At 38.5% G+C, this 19,279-nt stretch overlaps 1 protein-coding gene across 4 annotated transcripts in view; it reads left to right on the top strand.

The window, feature by feature from the left end:
* Positions 1-19,279, top strand: part of WASF3 (WASP family member 3) — a 65,067-nt gene that overhangs the window by 18,060 nt on the left and 27,728 nt on the right. For 2 of the 4 annotated variants that reach the window (XM_057399573.1, XM_057399570.1), the window contains exon 2: positions 4,728-4,818. The exons of 1 other annotated variant lie outside the window; for it this stretch is intronic. The gene's annotated coding sequence lies outside the window, so the exon portion shown is untranslated. Of the gene's footprint in view, positions 1-4,727; positions 4,819-9,958; positions 10,062-19,279 lie in introns of those variants that run through there. One more of the 4 variants, XM_057399571.1, reaches the window with a different exon arrangement.

The following is a 19,279-nucleotide window of genomic DNA, read 5'->3' as shown; positions in this document are numbered from 1 at the left end:
AAAATCTGAAGTGTCGCTGAGGACAAGGTGAAGTCCACTATTTGCCTTGAATGCTGTTAGCTATCTGACAATATTGTTGTATTGCTGCTGTCACCATATTCACTTTTCTTAACAAAGCCTTTAACTTGAAAGGCTGTACCTCTGCCTTTTCCATCATCTAGCCTTGGGCTAATCCCACAGGCCCTCTTTCTGTGTGGGGGGATATACTTATACACACCGTATATATAGATGTTCATGCTTTGTGTCAGTGCCTGCTGAACACAAGAAGTGAGGGTGAATGCTCCAGAAAATAGAATTTAAGGGACTTTTTTAAGAAGCATGTTATTAAATTTTATTAACTGATAAACTATGGTATATGATCCCCTCCCCGAGCTAGGTAGGCAACAGCTGAAACTGCAGAGGCTCTGTTGGCTGGGGAAGGCCCATTTTTAGTATTGTTACTCAAGTGGATCTCCACTTCCTTGCAAAGCCAGCAGCATTCCTTTATGTAGAGCATTAGGGAGACATCTCTTGGCACTGGGAGTGGAGCTAGGAGGGAGCTTTTGGCCTTTCTGTAAAGATATATACACCAAACTGCTGGAGAAGTGTGGGGCTGTACTGGGAGAATGAGCAGGCTGGTGGTACAGGTGACTTGTACTGTGAGATGAGGATTGTTACCTGTGAAGAGTAGAGATGGTAAATGCTGTCAGTAAATGTTTTCAAGTGTTTGAAAACATTGTAATATTGACATCTCAGCTGAATTTTTTTCTTTCTCAGAGATACTAGACTTAATTCTTTGCAGTGATGGAAGTCTTTTTGGATTGAAGGCTAAAGTGTGAAAGAGTTCCTGTCTGCAGTTGGTACTAGTCATTTGTGGTATGCCCTTACCTTTACAATTGGCTTCACTTGTAGTAAAGAACTGGTGCTAACCATTATGGAAGAGAGTGTTGTCCTGGACAAGCCTTTTATACCTGAGGTACAAAGAGGTGAGATATGTGAGGGTTGGTCAATGCTAGCATGCTTCTTATCAGCCAAGTATGTCTGACAAACCAGTGCTGTTACTGGCTGGCTGATAGGCTTGACAGGCTGTCTTTTGTAGATTGGTAAACACATCAAGTGTTTAACTTCATATAAATTCCACAGGATGTTGAGGATTTTGCCAGCCTATTGTTTGGGTAAATCTGTTCAATAAGTGAAAGACAGCTATACTTAGGCAAGCAGTGAATATTTCTCCAGTAATCCAGTGAGTGAAAATGAGTGAAAGAGATACCCAACCTGTTGTGCAGTATCTGGTATTTTTACTTGGTTATCTTCCTGTGCTTTAAAGAAATACTCCAAGAGCTTCAACTTGTTTGGAAGGAATCGAACAGAGGATACAGTGGGTGCTGGGACCAAGCCTGACCATCAAAGCAGTTCTCGGAAAGATTGAGAGTAGAAGATTGTCCCTTGAGGGCTTGGCAGAGGCAGATTGCTCTCCACACTCCCAAGGACAGCATGTGTCCTAACCAAGTCTGCTTTTTTTGCATGTCTGGAGGCTCAGCGTTTGGGCTAGACAACAGCAATTGAATCTTAAATTAAAGACCACTTGGAAAACATGTGCTGCTCTGTCTTCCTTTATGTTGCTCCTGTTATGTGCCCAAGTTTCCGACTGTAATCTGCATCAAGCCTGGTTTAAAGACCTGAAACTTCCTAGTTCTCTTCATCAATTTCATGAAAGCTGCTTGGGGTGGGCCACCAAGAGGCCCCTTTGTTCAGGTAATTGATTGTATGGCTCTTTTACAGGAGCAATACCCTTCCACACTGTAGAAATACTTAAGACCAAGGGGGACCTAACCAGTAACTGGTGTGTGGTTCTGCTCTTTGAACACTCCAGAAACTGCCTGGGTTTTCCAGATGTCTGTTGCAGTTACAGGACTTTCCAAGACTGTAGTTTCATGCGTCTAAGATTGTATATACAGAGGAAGTTGACAAGGCAGGTCAGTAATGAAGATTTAAACCACTTCCTTTTTTGTGTGTATGCATTGATAAAACAGTTACTTAGTAATTCAAACTACAGTAGTAAGCTTTGGATCTTCATATATGAAACAACGGTTGAAAAATCCCCCCCCCCCCCTTCTCCAGAAAGCAGACTTTTTAAAATAAAATAAAACCTTTTTCACCATTTTGATGACCTACCATTTGGATACTTTTAATCCTCAATCAGTATAAAAGTTATCTTGCATGAAATCCTTCTTTTTGTCCCCTGTGGATTCCTGAAGTAATCCTCTGTGTGCCATATAGTTTGTTCTTCAAATTGCTTGCATACTAGCTCCTCAGTTATAGGAGTCCTGTTTAGAAAGCTTTAAAACATCAGTTTTAAACAAAATTCAGCTGGATGTATTTTACTAACCAGAAGTCAGTGTTACACATTCTGCATGTCTCAAATCTTACCCTGTTGAAACTATTTGGTATTTTCTGTAATTCGGTCAGTGAATGAGTCAAATGGGGTGCTGGGCAGAGTCGTCAGTGATGTACTTGGTGATGAGTAAGAATCTTTTCATAATGGCTTTTGCTAGGATTTCGTCTTGAAGATTTTATGGGAAAGAAAGAATCCATTGAAAAGGGAGTGTGTATAATCACTTATGCTATTAGGTAGATATTGCTGGACTGTTAATGTACTCAAATATATGTTCTTTTTGGTGTCTGTTGCATGCATTGAAAATAATTGTTTTTCATCATAACTATGTATATTAAATGTAGAGCTTGTAGTGAGAGAGTCCAGCCCTTCTTCTCTGGCTTCTTCTCTGGGTCTTTTTTAATTTTTTACTTAGAAATCAGAAGAACCTCATTTAAAAAAAAAACAAACAAGCTGCTTCACATTGGCCATGTTTTAATGTCTTTATTTCACCATGTAAGGCTTTATAGTAACCCCTGGAATATATGTCAGGAGAGTTGATATCATTTCATTGTAAAAGCTGTTCGTAAGTTTCATTCTTACGGTTCATGTAGTAGTTCTTGGCTTCCTGCCTGTCCCTGTATAGGTGTGTCATACTGGTGATGTGAGTGGAGACTTGTTTCAGTACAGGATGGATTCAGTGATTCCGTTTGTGTAGTGCAGCACTGCAGGTGTTGGGCTGATGTAAATGATGGAAGCAGTGAACTGCAGTGCATGGAGAGGAATGAGTAGCTAATGTGGAAAACTGAGAACCTCATAAGGTGCCTTTGTGTAACTATATCCTCATCCACCTCGATAGTAATAGAGGGTTTGAGTTGTATATGGAGTTCCAGTCACTTGGTAGTATGAGTATGCTAGTGCTGTATGACATTTGTAGTGTTTTTAAATCTAGTGTGAGTTGCTCTAAAGCAGGTTTACTGTTGAACCACAGGTATACTTGAATAAATCACTGTTGGTTCAAATCACTTAGGTTTGTAGGATCGGCTAGGTTGGACAAGACCTTTAAGAGCATCAAGTCCTCCCTTTACCAAAGGACTGCCAAGTCCACCAATAAACCATGTCACTTAGGTTCATAGGATCCTGTCTGGCATAATTTTAAGTCAGGTTAGTGAAGCTGCATTTGGTTTGAGTACACCAGAGCTGCACACAGTACTCCAAGTAGAGTCTCATGAGAGCAGAGCAGAGGAGCAGGATCACCTCCTTCTACCTGCTGGTCACGCTCCTTTTGATGCAGCCCAGGATATGGTTGGCTTTCTGGGCTGCAAGTGCACACTGAAGCCGGCTCATGTTCATTTTCTCATCAGCCAACACCCCCAAGTCCTTCTCCACAAGGCTGCTCTGAATCTCTTCTCTGCCCAACCTGTAGCTGTGCCTGGGATTGTCCTGACCCAGGTGTGTGTAGGACCTTGAAAAAAAGAGGTTAAAGCTCAAATGTTAAAGCTCAGGTATTTTGAGGGAGGATGAAGGAAAGTTAGAGTGGTGATGGTGAAAAAGAGGTGTTGTCTGTGTTTTGTTTTAGAAAAATCTGTGTGGTGACTTTCGGTGTCTTGCTCTTCTAGATGCTTTGACTTTCCTATAAATCCTGTTTTATAAACATGTCCTTGAAATAGAGAAGTTTTTGTTATTTCTCTTGTAAGTTTTTGTTTAAAATGTCTAATGAAGTTCCATCAAGGAATGTATAGGCGTAGCATTTTAAAATGACTGTAATATTAGTCTCTTATGATCAAATGATCTAGTTTAGAAGTTTTCTTTGTATAGTCCTTCCAGAAAGGGCAGCTGTGTCTCAACCACAAAACTTAATTTATAAAAATTTAGACTAAATGTTCATCTATAATCTCTCACTGCTGGCATCTGTAATATTTTCACAGAAACATCTCAGGGTTTGCAAGATCATCTCATTGCTTTTTTTTTTCTGTATGTTTTATTTTAGTGTGTTTACATGTAGTAATACTTGGAGTTTACCATGGATTATCTCAGAGGGACTCAAACCTGATGTTTTATTATGCTTTCCAAAGGCCATTATCTCACATTTTTCCATCACCACAGTCTCTAAGTGGGTTATTGTTACCTTCTCTGCAGTTACTTCCAGTTAAAAAAATAAGGGAATTGATGATAAAATAACATAAGCTATTTTCTTACCTTGAAAAAATGAGCTGTAACGTGAAATAATACTTTAGCTCAAAACTTTAAAAGTATGTCTAGATTCTACTCATGCATATTTTAGTATGGTTTTTTTGACTGGTCACTTGATTCTTTAATGCGTATCTTTTTTGTAGTATTGAAAAGTGAAGTTGAAATTTGTCTTTGTTTGCAGAGGAAGCCACCTGAATGTGCTAGCAAGTTACAGAACAGCTGTCTTCTCAAAGGTGTAAACAGAGGATATTCCCTACTCCCTTTTTTAAATGGTAAGTTGTTCAAGGAGCACTTACTGAACATAACCTTGTCACTTACTTTGCATTTGTGTGCATCTATTGAGTAGCCTTGAAAATAGTGGTAAGTTTTTGAGCTGAAGACCAATGATGGGAATGGTCCAGAAGGTTTTGAGTTAGCATTGAGAAGGAGGTTTATATTTTTGTGGTGATGAAGCTATGCTGTTAGGCCCTGAACCAAATGTCAAAAGCACCACTAGCCTAGGAGAGTAGAATCTGTTATACACTAATCTGATTGTGTAGCAAACAGAAGTAAATTTACTTTATTCGTGGTTGTTCATAGATGCTGGAATTTGTATCTGTTAATTACTTTTACCCATATAATCTGTACTTTGCTGATGTGTCATCTTAGATTTAAACTAAATCTGCTGAGGTTAAATGTTGGACTGTTTGCCTTAAAGTGCACCGGATAATAGAAGACATAAATTTATTGATGTTAAACTAGGTTTGGGGGGAAAAGTCCCCCACCCCCAATCAGTCTCAGCTGTGATACGCACGCCACAGGCATTTAGATGAGGAATATCTGTTGTGTTGGTGGAAGAGTCTGAAAGCAGCTGTGTAGCACTTCCTTTCCTGTGTGACATAAGATGTGGGCCACACTGGGCAGTGCTAATGAAGGACTACTGTTGAAGTGCAGACAATTTTGTTAGAATATGTGAAGCTGATTATTATACCTTTTTTTTTTTTTTAGGGGGCTGTAGCTTGTCTGCAGTGGGAAAGAGAAACCTTTTGAGCAAGGGAAGAAGCTGGAGAGAAGGTTTGTTGGTCTTCCTTCTGAGAAGATGAGGTTAAAAGTAGTATTAGCTACTTACAGGAGAGCCTGCTTTCTTCCTGCATTGCACACCACAGTGCTGCCTTCAGCAGAAAGTGCAGCCAGCCTTGCTTCAAGGTCTCTGAAAAAAGCAAAGTATGCAGCAGTGCTTTAGGATACTGTTAACGTTCCTGATGTCCTGGGGCTGACTCCGGCTATAACCCTATGATCCTTTGGCACACTTTGTTCTTTCAGATGAAATTCACGTCTGCTTATTTTAATTTTGACTTCTGATTATATGCTTGATGATCTTGAAGATACTTAGCAACATGTATGTTCTGAAAGAGATTGCACTTTGTTAGGAAAAACTAAGGGGTTTTAACCTGCTTCTTTATGCAGGTTAAGCACAACTTTCATGTGGAGTTTAATTGAAATGTATCTTGTGTTTAATAGTCTGGTGTTTAAGGTTTGCATGCACAGTAAGGCGTTTTCATTTTAAATCAAGCCATTGATTGATAAATATAACATGTTTAACGTAACTGGGTTATGTTTTGGACTTGACTGCATGGAGTTGAAGGACTTTACATTTTTAAATTGCAGCCTAGCAAAATGGGTTTGATGTTAATACACAAGGAGGAGTAATTTGGTAGAACTGGCATCTGTGCTGTGAGAGCTTTAGCATGTTTTCAAGATAGTGATATGAACGCATTCAGAAATAATCTTCATTATCACTGTCTGAGGCTGTGGGAAATTCAGTGCTACTTCAATACTGCAAATAAATTCATCACTGGCCTCTTCTCTGAACTTTTTCTGGCTGGCATAATAACTTCCGTTCTGAATTACGCAGTTATGCATAGAGATCTGTTTGAAGATGAGGTTTAAATCTTGGTTGCCTGCACTATGATTAACTAAATCAGTTTCTAAATATAACTCATATAGTTAAACTGCTTCTTGTACTGTGTGTAGATTAGTCTCTAATGGCTTGACCTTTTTTCCCATACATGCAGCTAGTAGACCCAGTAAATTACATTGACTATTAAGTGTAGTTAAGAGCAATGTAAGTATTGACAGGTTTGTTATGTAATTTGGTGGGGTGTATGGAGGAAGATCCACATAATTGTAGCTAACTTTAAATGACTCTGAGAATCAGAAAAAGAGAGGAAAGACAGTAGAACATTTATTTGTATGAATTGCAAGAATTTTTGGATCCAAAACACATAGATAATAGATTCCCTTTTTTTATTAAGGGTTGAGAATTTTCCTTGATTCCATCTTACCTTCTTGGAAAAGAAAAAAGGGACTGTCACAATCTACCAGCACCTGAGAGCAACTCCTTTTTTAGATGTGATACTATCTTTAATGAGACTGGTAACTTCTTCCTGAGAAAAAGAAACTAATTCTTTGCACAGCTTCTATCCACCATTCTCTTTCAGAATACTGTATATTTATAATTTAAAAAAATCCTTTCATACTTTATACTTCTAAAAATAATTTAAAATAATTTGATCTTAAATATTTACAGGTGTATTTTTTTCTTTTTGTAAACCACAAAAATCAGTGTATACCATGTTAGCATTCATGAAAACCATTATGAAAAAGATGGATATGAAGCAGACATAAATTTCTTGTGTTGCTAACACAATTTGTAATACGTATGTGGGAGGTCATGTAGTATGGTCCTTTGGACATGACATATGCCTCTGTGAGCCTGAAGAATAAATATGTAAGAAGTGTCTATTTTCTTCAATAAGATTTTCACTGGACTTCTCAGAGTTTTCTGTCACCCCTATGTGATTTGGGGAATGTGGCAGTAGAGGATGAAAGAAAATTTCTTTAGCTCTGATCTCTTTGGTGGCATAGGTGTTTATTCCTGCCGATAAGATGGACTTAAGTCATACGGAATGACTTACGAGGAGCAGCTGAGGATACTAGGTTTAAGCTTGGAGAAGAGGGTACTGAGGGGTAACCTCATAGTTGCTGACAACTTCCTCATGAGGGGAGCAAAAAGGGACGTGGTGATCTTGTCTCTCTGGTGTCCCCAGTGACAGGACACGAAGTATTGACTTAAAGCTGCAATAGGGAAGTTCAGATTGGATAGTAGGAAAATATTCTTTGCCAAGAGTGGTGGTCAAGCACTAGAACAAGCTTTGCAAGCAGGTGGTTGTGGCCCTAAGCCTGTAGGGGTTGAAGAAGTGTTTGGACAACACTCTGAGGTATCTGGTTTAATTTTTAAGCTGCCATGTGTGGCGTCAGGAGTTGGACTTGATCCTCCTGGGTCCCTTCCAACTCAGGGTATTCTATCATTCTATGATAAGACTTAAATGCTCTTTCTATTACAATATTGATGCCATTTCTTGCAGAAAGCAGTTACTAATCTTTCAGGTTTAGTTACCGTGTTTTAGGTAGTTGCTTGTGCTTTAGCTTGCTATTCACCTAGGCAACTAAACATAACCAGTCTTTTGAATGCCTCTGTTCTGTTTCAGTATGAAATGGGAAGTTAGCTTGAATTGTTGGTTACTTTTTTTCCATTGTGCAGATTGACTGTTCTCACCATCACTTGAGTGGCCTCAGCTCTAAGGGCAGCAAGTCCATAAACTATTTTGACTTCTTTCCTCTGGATTTAGTTTCTCCTCACTTCCAGTCTGATTCCAGCCCTGTAAGTAGCCAGGAGCACCAGCTATAATAGGAATGTTGAAACAGGGAATGGGGAAGGGAATCCATTTAATTAAATCAAGGAATGGCTGGCTTACATCTGTCTTTAAAAGCACAACTTTAAGTGGAGTGGATCCTAAGGCAATAACTGAGTTTTGCTTCTGAGAAGGAAGCATAACTCGTCTTGTGGTTGAAGCATTTGTTGCTAAGTGTTGGTATGATCTAGGTCCAGTTTCCAGTCCTTCTATGGGCCTTGTGTGCTGGCCAGCATCATCAGGCAGCTTTGTGCCTCTCAGCTGTGTAACTGAAATGCTGCTTCTTGCCATTCTCAAGTTTGGAGAGTAAATGTAATGTCTAGGTGACATACATGGTAGTAATATGTACTACACAGGTAATATGTAGTAATTATTAATTATTACACAGGTAATATGTAACCTCACTGCAACAGGTTTTCTGAAGCTGCTTTGTAGTTGTAACCTTGCTAGTTTTAGGCAAACTGTTCCTGTCTTGGTGGGGTTTAGTTGCCTGTATTGCAAGGAATTTGGTTATGTGGAGGTGAGATCCTTCCCCAGGTGTTGGATTGCTTTATAGGGAAGGATAGAGTAGGTAAAGCTCTGACTCCTGTGCATAGTGTTCCCTCCTTTCCCATGGAGCCTTCGTTTACAAATATTGGAGTGAGCCATAATTAAAAAACACTGTGTGACAAGTTTTCAGCCTTAAGATGACTGGATTCTTTCAACCAGTATTTACTTCTTTTCTTTCACCTTGTCCTGACAAAATTAAAATACAACAGCTATGTTTCAACCTTTAAGTAATGAATTATTAAAATATGTTAAGACAACAGGCATTTTCAAGTGCATTATACTATGTTTGGTTTGGATCCTGGAGAATATTTATGATACAAATTCCCCAGTTGTGGAGTAGAAGAACTCTTTTCCTTTCCAATGAGTCTAAAACCAAAAGGAGCATATCTGATGGTATTTGTCATCTAATGGCCCATGAGTCCAGGCAAGAGCTAGTTTACAACAAAAAACCCTGTTTCCCTACCAAAAAAAGGAATGTGTCTAAGACAGACGCAAGATCATCAGAGCCAACTATTCGGCTCTGCAGGACTTTGCTCCAGTTGTACCACACAACTTGCTAATGCAGTTCTTAAGCTTAGTTGCTGTTTTCCTAATTCCTTTTGAAGTCCTTGAACATCCCCAGGGGGCCACAAGTAGAAAACCTCCAGTGGATGGTGCTGTTCTCTTTCTCATGGACTCCACATATATTGTTCAGTTCTGCTTTTATTATATTATGTAGTACTCCTGTATTATTTTTCTTCTCAACTCGCCTACAGTTGGCATTGACTAAAAGAGGGAAATGGCTGTAAATCAGTAAGATACTTCCAAATGTTCAGTGTTAAGTTCTGAAATATCATAGACTCTTAAAAAGCTACATTTACATTTTGAGACATATATATACATATGTGTCTTGAAGAAAGACGGAAGGACTTTTCTGCAAAAGGTTTCGCAAAGGATGTTTAAATGCACTGATCTGAAACGCAGGAAGAAAGCAGACTTTGCCAATGGTAATACTAAATAATTTTTAATCTCTGCATCCCCAGTAATCTTACCTATGATCTGATGATTTTAGCTGTGGAAAAAAAAGTCTCTTTGGTGATTGATTATATGTGGTAAGAATGCTGGGTTTTTCCCTTGAAGTTGGTTTCTGGAGCACTTCTACCCTGCTAGCTCCCAAGGAGATCTGTGATACAATGCCAGATTTCATGGAAGATAAGTTTTCAGCATTTAGGTCTTGCAAAAGGGATTTTTAGGTAAGACTTAACTGCTCTATTTGGTCTGATACTCACTGTGGTTTTATAGTAGCTTATTTGTCTTATAATGAGAGTTACTGTATGTGTAATGAGACAATCTCTTCAATGCTGCAAGTAAGGCTTTGCAAGCCAACATTACTGTATCAAAACATGATACTTTTACTAAAGCCTGACATTGATTTTAGGCTTTATATATAACACATACAACACCTCCCTAACCACCCCTCCCCCCCCCCCCAAAAAAAAAAGGAAAAAAACCAAACCAAAACGTGACATAAGGATTATGCACTGAATTACTAAGAAGTTAGTCCTGGGCAGAACATCTGCATTTGGGATGGTAGTTAAAGAAAGGATCTGTCACAAATGAGTCAGAAACATCAAGGGAAGATAATGTTTTGTATTTGTGAAGATGTAGCTGCTTTCAGTCTTGATGTACTTTGTATGTTAATAACAGATACATCAAATCTATTCAGGTTTATTTTTCTACTGAAATTCGATTTCTCCTTGCATTATGTTCTTGCTGAAAATTATAAATGGATATCTGTCCATGTAGCTCAATTTTTAAAGATTTCTTCAGTATTGGTAAGGCCAGCATAAGGAATATGAACCATCTTGATACGTGTTGGACCCAATGTTACTTGCTTGTGATTTGGCCACTGGGACATATGGAGCTCCTGTACTTCTGATTACTGAATGTTCTGCTGTGGTCATCTATTTTACTTTATGAACTATGAAATTACAAATTGCTAATTTCTTGTTCATCAAGCATGAGTGCTTTCTGTGATTAACTTGAGGATGTTAACCATGTGGAAGGGAGGGGAAGATTACCTGGTAGAGAGAAATCTCATCATTATTGCTCAATAGGCAGATAACATGTAGGAAAGATAGAAAAAGCATCCCCACCCTGGGAAAAATCTCTAATCAGAGAGCTCAGCCCTCCTCAGGCACCAGAACAAGATAACCACAACACACAAAACAGCAGGATACCTGGCTGCATTAATCCTGAGCCTTAATAAGGCTGCTTGTGTTTTGTGGTTTTTGTTGGGTGATGTTTTCTTGTCTTGAGTGTTGACTCTTTATCACTCATAGTATCTGTTTTGACTCATGCACTAGTCTTCAGTCACACAGTGCTTTGTGATAATGCTGTAGTATGGTAGCCACCAGAAGATGGACTTCATGGGAACAGATGGCATGCTTGGCTCAGGGTAAAAATAGTTGGGAATTTTTATGTCACTTCACATAGGCTCAGCTGTTGGATCCAAACACAAAATGTTTTGTTCAGTTTTTCCTTAAAATCTACCCAAACTAAATCTGTGTGTGTCCTCCCACCCTCCTGCATAGACAAACTGCCATTTACAGCTTTCTAAGGGGAAGTAAAATGTTGGTAGGAGTGTCATAATCAGGAGAATTGGGGAAATCCTGAGTTTATTGCTTAAATTCTATTGCCTTGGTGGGTGGGAAGCTCCACCTTGAGGAATTTTAGGGATGAGGATTTATTTTGTGTTTCCTGATGCATGCCAGAAAATTTCTGCTGCTGTCTCCAAGAACTTGGTTGTTCAGGTGGACACTGAAGCTGTTCAACTGCATAGTATTTTAAGGATAGCCTGACAAAGCATCACCATTGTGTTTTATTCCCAGTCAGGGAGTTATCTCCTGGCTGGTGAGAACTGGGTGTGCAGGAGGCACATTAGGAGTCAAGGCAGGCAAAGATTAATGCTGAATTGTCCTGGTACAAGGTATTTTTTCTTTCTCTGTTTGACCTGTGTTATTGCTCTCTTCCATCATTGCAGAGTCTCATGTATAATGAATGTGTAAATATCTGTGTGTGTGTATATATCATCTATATACACAAACTGTACTTGTGTATGTATGATTTTTGGAGGATTTTTTGATATGGAAAAGTGTAAGAAAGTACTCCTCTGACATTTTAGGTTCTGGATTAACTGAACTGTGAGAAAACTTAACACTTCCCTTGTGACATTTTAGACCAACTACTGTGGAGAAAAGAGTTGAAGAACAGGGTTTTTTTCTTTCTAAAAAATGCTGTTCTGAAAGGATTTTAATGGTAAATACTGGACAAGGGAAGTAAGTAACACTGTTATTACCACAAAATGGATACTATTGGACATGAAGTGGACCCTTCATCCCTTTTTTGTACTTTTCCGTCAGATTTCAGGTTAATTTGAGTTATGAGAAACAAATGACTAAGTTTGCTACTGGTTTAGTTTAAGTTCATTTGAGGATCTAAACAGCATGTTCTCACTGCAGGCAGGCTCCTGAGGCCTTACCGGGGCCTTTGTCACATGGGCTGTGTCCCAGATGGTTATTTCGAGCACTTTAAATCCGGTAAGGCTCTGTTAAATGGGATCAGGGTAAGTCAGCAAGGCCTAGCTGCAACTTAGGCTTTCTTTAAAATAATCCAGGCATCTGCAGCTGGTAACACCTACGGTTTGTGAAGGAGGAAGGCTGGGACAGATGCACCCTGAATGGTCTCCAGGATCTGTTTGTGCATTATTGTAGTCTAAATATTAAGAAAAGGCTTGTTTATAGTTGCAGACTTCTAATATTTTGTTGCAAGTTGTTCCAGCACCAAATTGTCTAAAGTAGCATAAAATAGCTAGAAAAAAAAGGTACTAAATAGGTGAGAATCACTAGTTTTAGAAGTGCACAGGAAGATGTTTGAAACATGATTTACTCTAAAGCTACATTCATCTTGGCTATGTAATGGAAATACTTCTGGTTGTTAAAAGAATGGCCTGTAGATGTTTTGTCAGCTCTCTAGGCTGCTGAGTTTGGCCATGGAGAGAGAACTGTGTGGCTCTGTCTACACAACCAACTCTGTGCTCATACCTGATTAAGATACAAGCTTGAAGACAACTGGGAACACTTTGACCTTCTAGTAGAGGGCTGTTCCTGGCCTAATTAGCTGGGCATTATAACCAGTGCTCTGCTGCTTTGTGATGTTGTTCCTTTTGACTTCATCCAGTTTGTGCTCCTGACTGAATGTTACTGTTTGGGTCCTAAAGGTTAAAGCAAAATTAGATTTTACAGGATGCCACTTTCCCCATCTGTTTCAGTACTTCTAAATTTTCATATGTGTAATCATTGGTTATTCGGAGTAGAAAGAGCTGAATAATTCAGCAGCCGTATGGTTGGCACATGTCAAGATAATACAAAAGGGAGGGGATGATGGATCTAAGTCTTTTTTTTTTTTTTCCTGTGCTATAGGACAAAGCGCTGCTTCTTCCTTTTTCTTAACTCGGCACCAAGCTCCTTCTCCTTGTTCTGGCTGACTGGTTCTTTTCAAAAGATGATATTTTTAAAGGGTAAATGTTAACTGAGAAGTAGACTGTATACTTTAAGATACTTATCTTCTTATTTCTTTCTTTCAACTCTGCTTAAAAACTACCACTGTTTCTGTATATGCACAATGAAACTATTTTGAGTTGCTGTTCAAAACTGTTCAAATAGGATTTAAACAAGCTGCAACAAATGCATAGTGTGTATCTTTATAGGAAAGACAATAAACCTAAAGAGAAACAAAGGGTAATTTGGTTCTGTTATGTTTGCTTGAACAGGAGAGGGATGATAAATAAATTCTTGGAGTATAATACAGATTTCAAGGAAGGTCATGTGAAACAAGAATTTGTGTTCAGTGCAGCATAAGTACTTCCTTATTGAAACAAGTCCATTCCTAAGACAGCTAAAACTGAACAAATGCTCTTATACCACATGAAAAGATATTTTTGCTTTCTCATGTACACGTGTAACATTTACACTGTACTTGGTGTTAGCCTAGTAGTGTTGGATACAAATAGTAAAATAGAGAGTGGCTGTAAGGTTTCTGTTGTTGTTTTTAATGTATAAACACAGTGGAACAGATGTTCAGAACAGCATGGAATATTCCTCCTTCCCCATCCCGCCATCCCTTTCACACTGAGCCATCTGGAAGGGCCTATGAGCAGTATGAGCAGCCATCACATTAAGAACAAGATTAACGTGTCAGCATCTTTTGTTCATACTTTAAACTAGCCTCTGTTCATTCAGCAGAAAGCAACAATGTGAGTTGTTGTCACTGTGTGCATGGTTACATTATCCGCATGGATATGGGAGGAAGATGAAAATGTGATTTATATAGAACAATTAATACATTTAATGGTGGTCAGTCTGAATTAGGACCCACACAAATCAACAAATCAACTTTTTTCGCCATTCAGCATGCTCTGTCGATGTGACTAGTCACCTTTTACCCTTAAACACAGTTAGGTAATATTGTTCTGTTAAACCAGATTTAAATTTACTTATTTGTGTAAAAGCTTCTGTACACAAGTTTTTCAGTTCATGCTTTTCATGTACTTCTTGTTTTTCTAGAGTGACAAGTATACCACATGTGGATGTCATACAGTTTAATCAGTTGGATTGCTTTAGTACCCTTTAGCCCTATTTCGTTTGAGAGAAAGCGTGACTAGTGTTTTGCCATATTGAACAAAATTTTGGTTAGAGAAAGGACAGAGTATGAGCTGGAAATGAGATAATCTAGTCCTGTGTGAAGGTGTCCTGGATCATCTGTAGATGATCATCTAATCTACTTGAGAATGATCAGAAAAGGGTGGGTGGATCCAGTGCTGGCAGGATGATTGTATTCAGGACAGCAAGTTATTATATTGTACAGTCTGTAAATCTGTGTTAGATTTCAGGTGAGAAATCTGTTCTTAAATATCTCAGGAACATTAAATGCACTAAGGAAGATTAAAATGTGTCAGTCCGGAAGAAATCACATTTTAAAGCTTAACAAATAGCTTCAGTTGACCCACAGTGTTTTCTTCCATTATTTTGTGTTTCTTTCAGTGAAAAGAATTTTAAAGAATGGGAATCTGACATTAGATTCAAGAAGGTTACTTTTGAGAGTGAGATACTTAAAGACTGAAACTATTATGACTGAAGTGCAGTAAGCTAGTAGCCTAATTGAGAAGGTGAGTGAGAAGAAAGTGATACAACCAAAGATCTTGGCTTTCAGAAGAAAGATAAGTATGAGAAAAAGAAGAGAGGTTACAGCTAGCTGAGGGTTATTCACGGGTGTTCTGGGGAAGATTTATCTGGTGATGAAATTCTGTGATGAAATTAAATATTAGTGTGTTAAAAAATACTTCAATTTGACAAGTGTAGTTTGTATATATTTTCCTGTATTTTTCTAAAAATCATAAGGCATCTCTAGGAAATATAAAGATTTAAAAGACAGAGGGGTAAAATAGCTGAACTACTTGACTGGCAAGGTTTTTTGCATATTGGGCAGTGTGACAAAATGCTGTGAATATAAACTGCAAAATCTCTTAAATAGGATGATGAAAAAACTTAATGGAGGGGGGGAAATATATATATGTTCCATAGATATGTTTTAGATAGGCCTGAAAAGAACTGTAGTTGTATCCCTGGAAATGGCGATGAAACAATGCAGTAACCTCAGTTGTGCTACTGATTGGACACTTGCTTCCTTAGCAGAGAACAAGAAATAGCTGTTTTTTTCCTTTGACAGTGGTGAAGTCATTTAGTTGGATGACATGTATATGCTCGTTACTTTGGAGCCAATGAAAATTTATCATGTGTCTCTGCTTCATAATGATAAGTTCTTATTTCCTTAGAAACTGGGAGGGAAAATATTGTGATGAATAGTTACTGTTGGGATTGTAGTTTTAGAATATTTAATTTCTATTGGGAAGAAAAAGATTAAAGCAATAACTTTAAAGTGGTTCCTCAGTCTTGTTCATAGAGGCATGTGTATTAGGTGGTGAACTGTAGACACAAGTACTTCAGTAGAATGAGACATTTAATGCTATTAGAACATGGCACATGCACTGCTTGAACCTCTGTCAAGAGGTATTGCAAAGATGGGGTTGTAGAACAAAGGTCAAAAAAAAGATCATACAGCAGTCTTTAGTGAGAATAAGGTTTCTGACTTGTCTTCATAATTGCTGATAGTATTTTAAAACCTCTTTTATATTACAGTCCATACTTTCATGGAAACAATAGCTACTTAATTTCAGGTTAAATCATTCTCGGGACTTTTCCTTCCTGCATTCATGAATATCGTCTTGCATATGCTTGTTTAGACTTAGTGTGAACTTCTGATGAGAGCTAAATTTAAGGTAACTGCAAATGTTTGATGCTATGGAGATCCATTTTCTTTTTTCTCTCCTAACTTTGTAGAGGAAATTACTGAATTAATATGTTCACCTTTTAAAATTCTGTAAACTTTCTATGTTGAAGGCCCACAGTGTTAGCAGAGGTAACTACCCACTCAAAATTCTTGCTGTGCTTATGCAGCTTTTGAAGATGTGGAGGGTTGGCTGGGGACATGTAGGTCCAGAAAACATATTTAGGTTGTAAATAAAGAAAACCAGCCACCATTCCCTCCCCTGTTGTCCTTTCTCTTGTCATCACTTAATGTCTTGGTTTCCTTCATAATATCATTGGACCATAAAATCTGCCCTGAAGAGCTCTGCATAGACAAAACCACAACCGAATAAAAATAGGAAACAACCTCCAAGTTGGTGAACCTCCAGAAATAGCTCATTGAAAAAGACAATAAAATGAGAGCTCTGTCTAATAAAGAAAGATAATTGCTTTAGGGATTTCAGTGCCAGTTCATTGTTGCTAATACATAAGTTGGTAAGACAGGCAAGGAAAATGGGTTTCCCAGGCAGGTTGTGAATGCTCCATCCCTGGTGGTGTTCAAGGCCAGGTTGGACACAGCCTTGGGTGACATAGTTTGGTGTGAGGTGTCCCTGCCCATGGTAGGGGGATTGGAACTAGTTGATCTTAAGGTCCTTTCCAACCCTAACTATTCTATGATTCTGTGAAATATCAAATAATCCTGGGGCATTGAAGCAGTGTTATGCAATAACTGATGGCTGAATATTTTGTGTACTTTTGCAGTATATAGATCTTTGATTTAGTTTGAATGAAGCCAGTTTAAAAACCCCCAAGCTTTAAAAAGTACACATGAATGACATTAGATGAATCATGAACTTAAAATAATGATTTCCAGGTTATATATGCTAGTTTCAGTTCATGTTTTTAACTTGTCATTACTGATAAAGTAGTAAAATGACATTGACAGATAAGTAAGAAAGGTTCACAGGCATCAGGTCTGTGAATCTTTGTCATTTAGGACAAAGATAAAACAGAAAAGGATATGCATTAAAGGCATGTGTATTCTTTTCCTTCCTTTGAGATAAGGATATCAAGACATTAAGCAATGATGAGAGAAAGGACAACAGGGGATGGGTTGCTCTTTGGTTTTGTTTATTTACAGCCTAAATATATTTTATGGACCTACTTGTCCCCAGCCAACCTTCTACACGTCCAAAAAGAACCAGCCTTTTGAGGCTGTATAATGAATTGGCGTTTGTTTTGTGATATTAGTGAATATATAAATAACTTTAATATTAAAGAACCATGTAGTCTTTTTGTGTGTCTTTTAGTAAAGGATGAGGGTCCTTTGGAGGACAGGGAAATCTGATTGTACTGACTCCCTGGAAAAAAAATGGGGATGGAGAGCATCTCTGAATCAGTGTTTGGGATCTTTCATCTTCCCGCTTTCCCGTCTCTTCCTGTCTAGCACATAACATATATTTTGAAGGTGGGGTGTTTGCAGACTGTCTGTACTTACAATTCTAGAACAGGAAAATGTGTAGTATTGCCTAATTGGGTGCCATTCGGAGATGAAATTTTGAACTGAGTATTAGGACATGAAGTATGGAAAAATGTAACTGTCTGCAGACAGTCAAAATGCCCTAGGCATGGAGAGGGTGTGAGTAGAAAGTAGTGTAACTTGATTGTGGGGCTAGAGGTGAGGAAACTGATAGTGTTTCTCTGGTTTTGAAGAGGTGAATATCAGTTCTGAGTTCAAACACCTACATTTTGATGGGTTGCATAGCAGAGTGTGCCACATATTTGAGCTCATGGTATCATTCTTGTTTCTGTTTGACAATATATACAGTGATTTAGGTGTTTTGTTTCTGCTGAGCTCTCAAGGGGGACACGGGCATGGAGCTCACATATGTAATCATGCAAATTTAGATGCTTAATTTTGGGTGGAATCCCACATGGTGCATTTCTCATGAGAAGCTGCATATTCTGTCTGTCTTGTTTTTAATTCTCCATAGAAATCCATTGGGATTCGTCAATGAAAAGTGATAAAGCTCCCTGAAAATAATGGAGTATGTTCAGGGAGAATTTAGGTTGGATGTATGAAAAGCTCTTTGTCATGGTAAAAATTGTCAGCTTTGTTATATTTTACTGGAGGATATGAGAAGAAGCCTCTTAAGAGTTTCAAGAAAGGATTGAACAATGTCTTTGAGAAAATGTAATGAGGAAATATTCACAACTATAGAGGCATTTGTTTTGTGGTATTAGTGAATATACAGAGAACTTACCCATGAAATTCGGGTTCATAGTTTTAGTGCATTTTGCCCTTTTAGATCTCCCTTTTTTGGGGATGTAAAAGGGCAAAATGCAGGTTTGGGGAACAGCTGGTGCCTTGAGGTTTTGCCAGCTTCTCAAATACTTGAAAACCCAACTTGTCTGTTGTAATAGCCATGCTCTGCTGTTTTTTGGGAAGATCGTACATTGTGTTTGTCTTTTTCATGTTTGTGACTGCACATCTGCTTTCTACTTGACTTTTTTTGTTGCTCTTTCAAACCTGACTTGCCAAGGCAATGTCTAACTTCTTGCATGCAGTTTAACAGCTGTTGTCCAGAGGAGGGTGGTCTGAGCTGACATGGAGAGATACTCTCACAACTTCAGGGGAATTATGGAAAGAAAAGCAGAAATGCATCAGTTATCTGTTTCTGTAACCCTCTTGCCTCTGCGGCAATAACTACTGGAATAAGTGCCTTCTAATTTTAAAACAAAAGGCAGTTACGCAACTTTTTATGATGGGGGAAAAAATGGAAGAAAAAGGGAGATGAGAACACTGGGGGAGCATGCCTAATGTGAATTTTTAATGGTCTAATCCAAGTTAATTCAAACTTCTGATGTCCTGTCCTTTCAGAATGTGTGTGGAAATCGAGTAGGGCTAGCTGTGCTGTTGCTAATTTCTGTAGGGTTTGATCAGTGTCCATTTGTGCGCCGGTCAGAGTTCAGTCCAGCCAGACGTTGTGTCTGATCCATGTCCAAGGAGGCACGCGTGGATTTAGTGAGATGTTAAGTGACGGCAT

The sequence above is a fragment of the Pezoporus wallicus genome, unplaced genomic scaffold, assembly GCF_028554395.1.
Source record: "Pezoporus wallicus isolate ANWC-B61680 ecotype Strahan unplaced genomic scaffold, APGP_CSIRO_Pwel_v1 scaffold_6446, whole genome shotgun sequence".
In the NCBI taxonomy this organism is placed as follows: domain Eukaryota; kingdom Metazoa; phylum Chordata; class Aves; order Psittaciformes; family Psittacidae; genus Pezoporus; species Pezoporus wallicus.
Note: the sequence above shows the minus strand (reverse complement) of the source record. Positions and strands in the feature narration are given on the sequence as shown.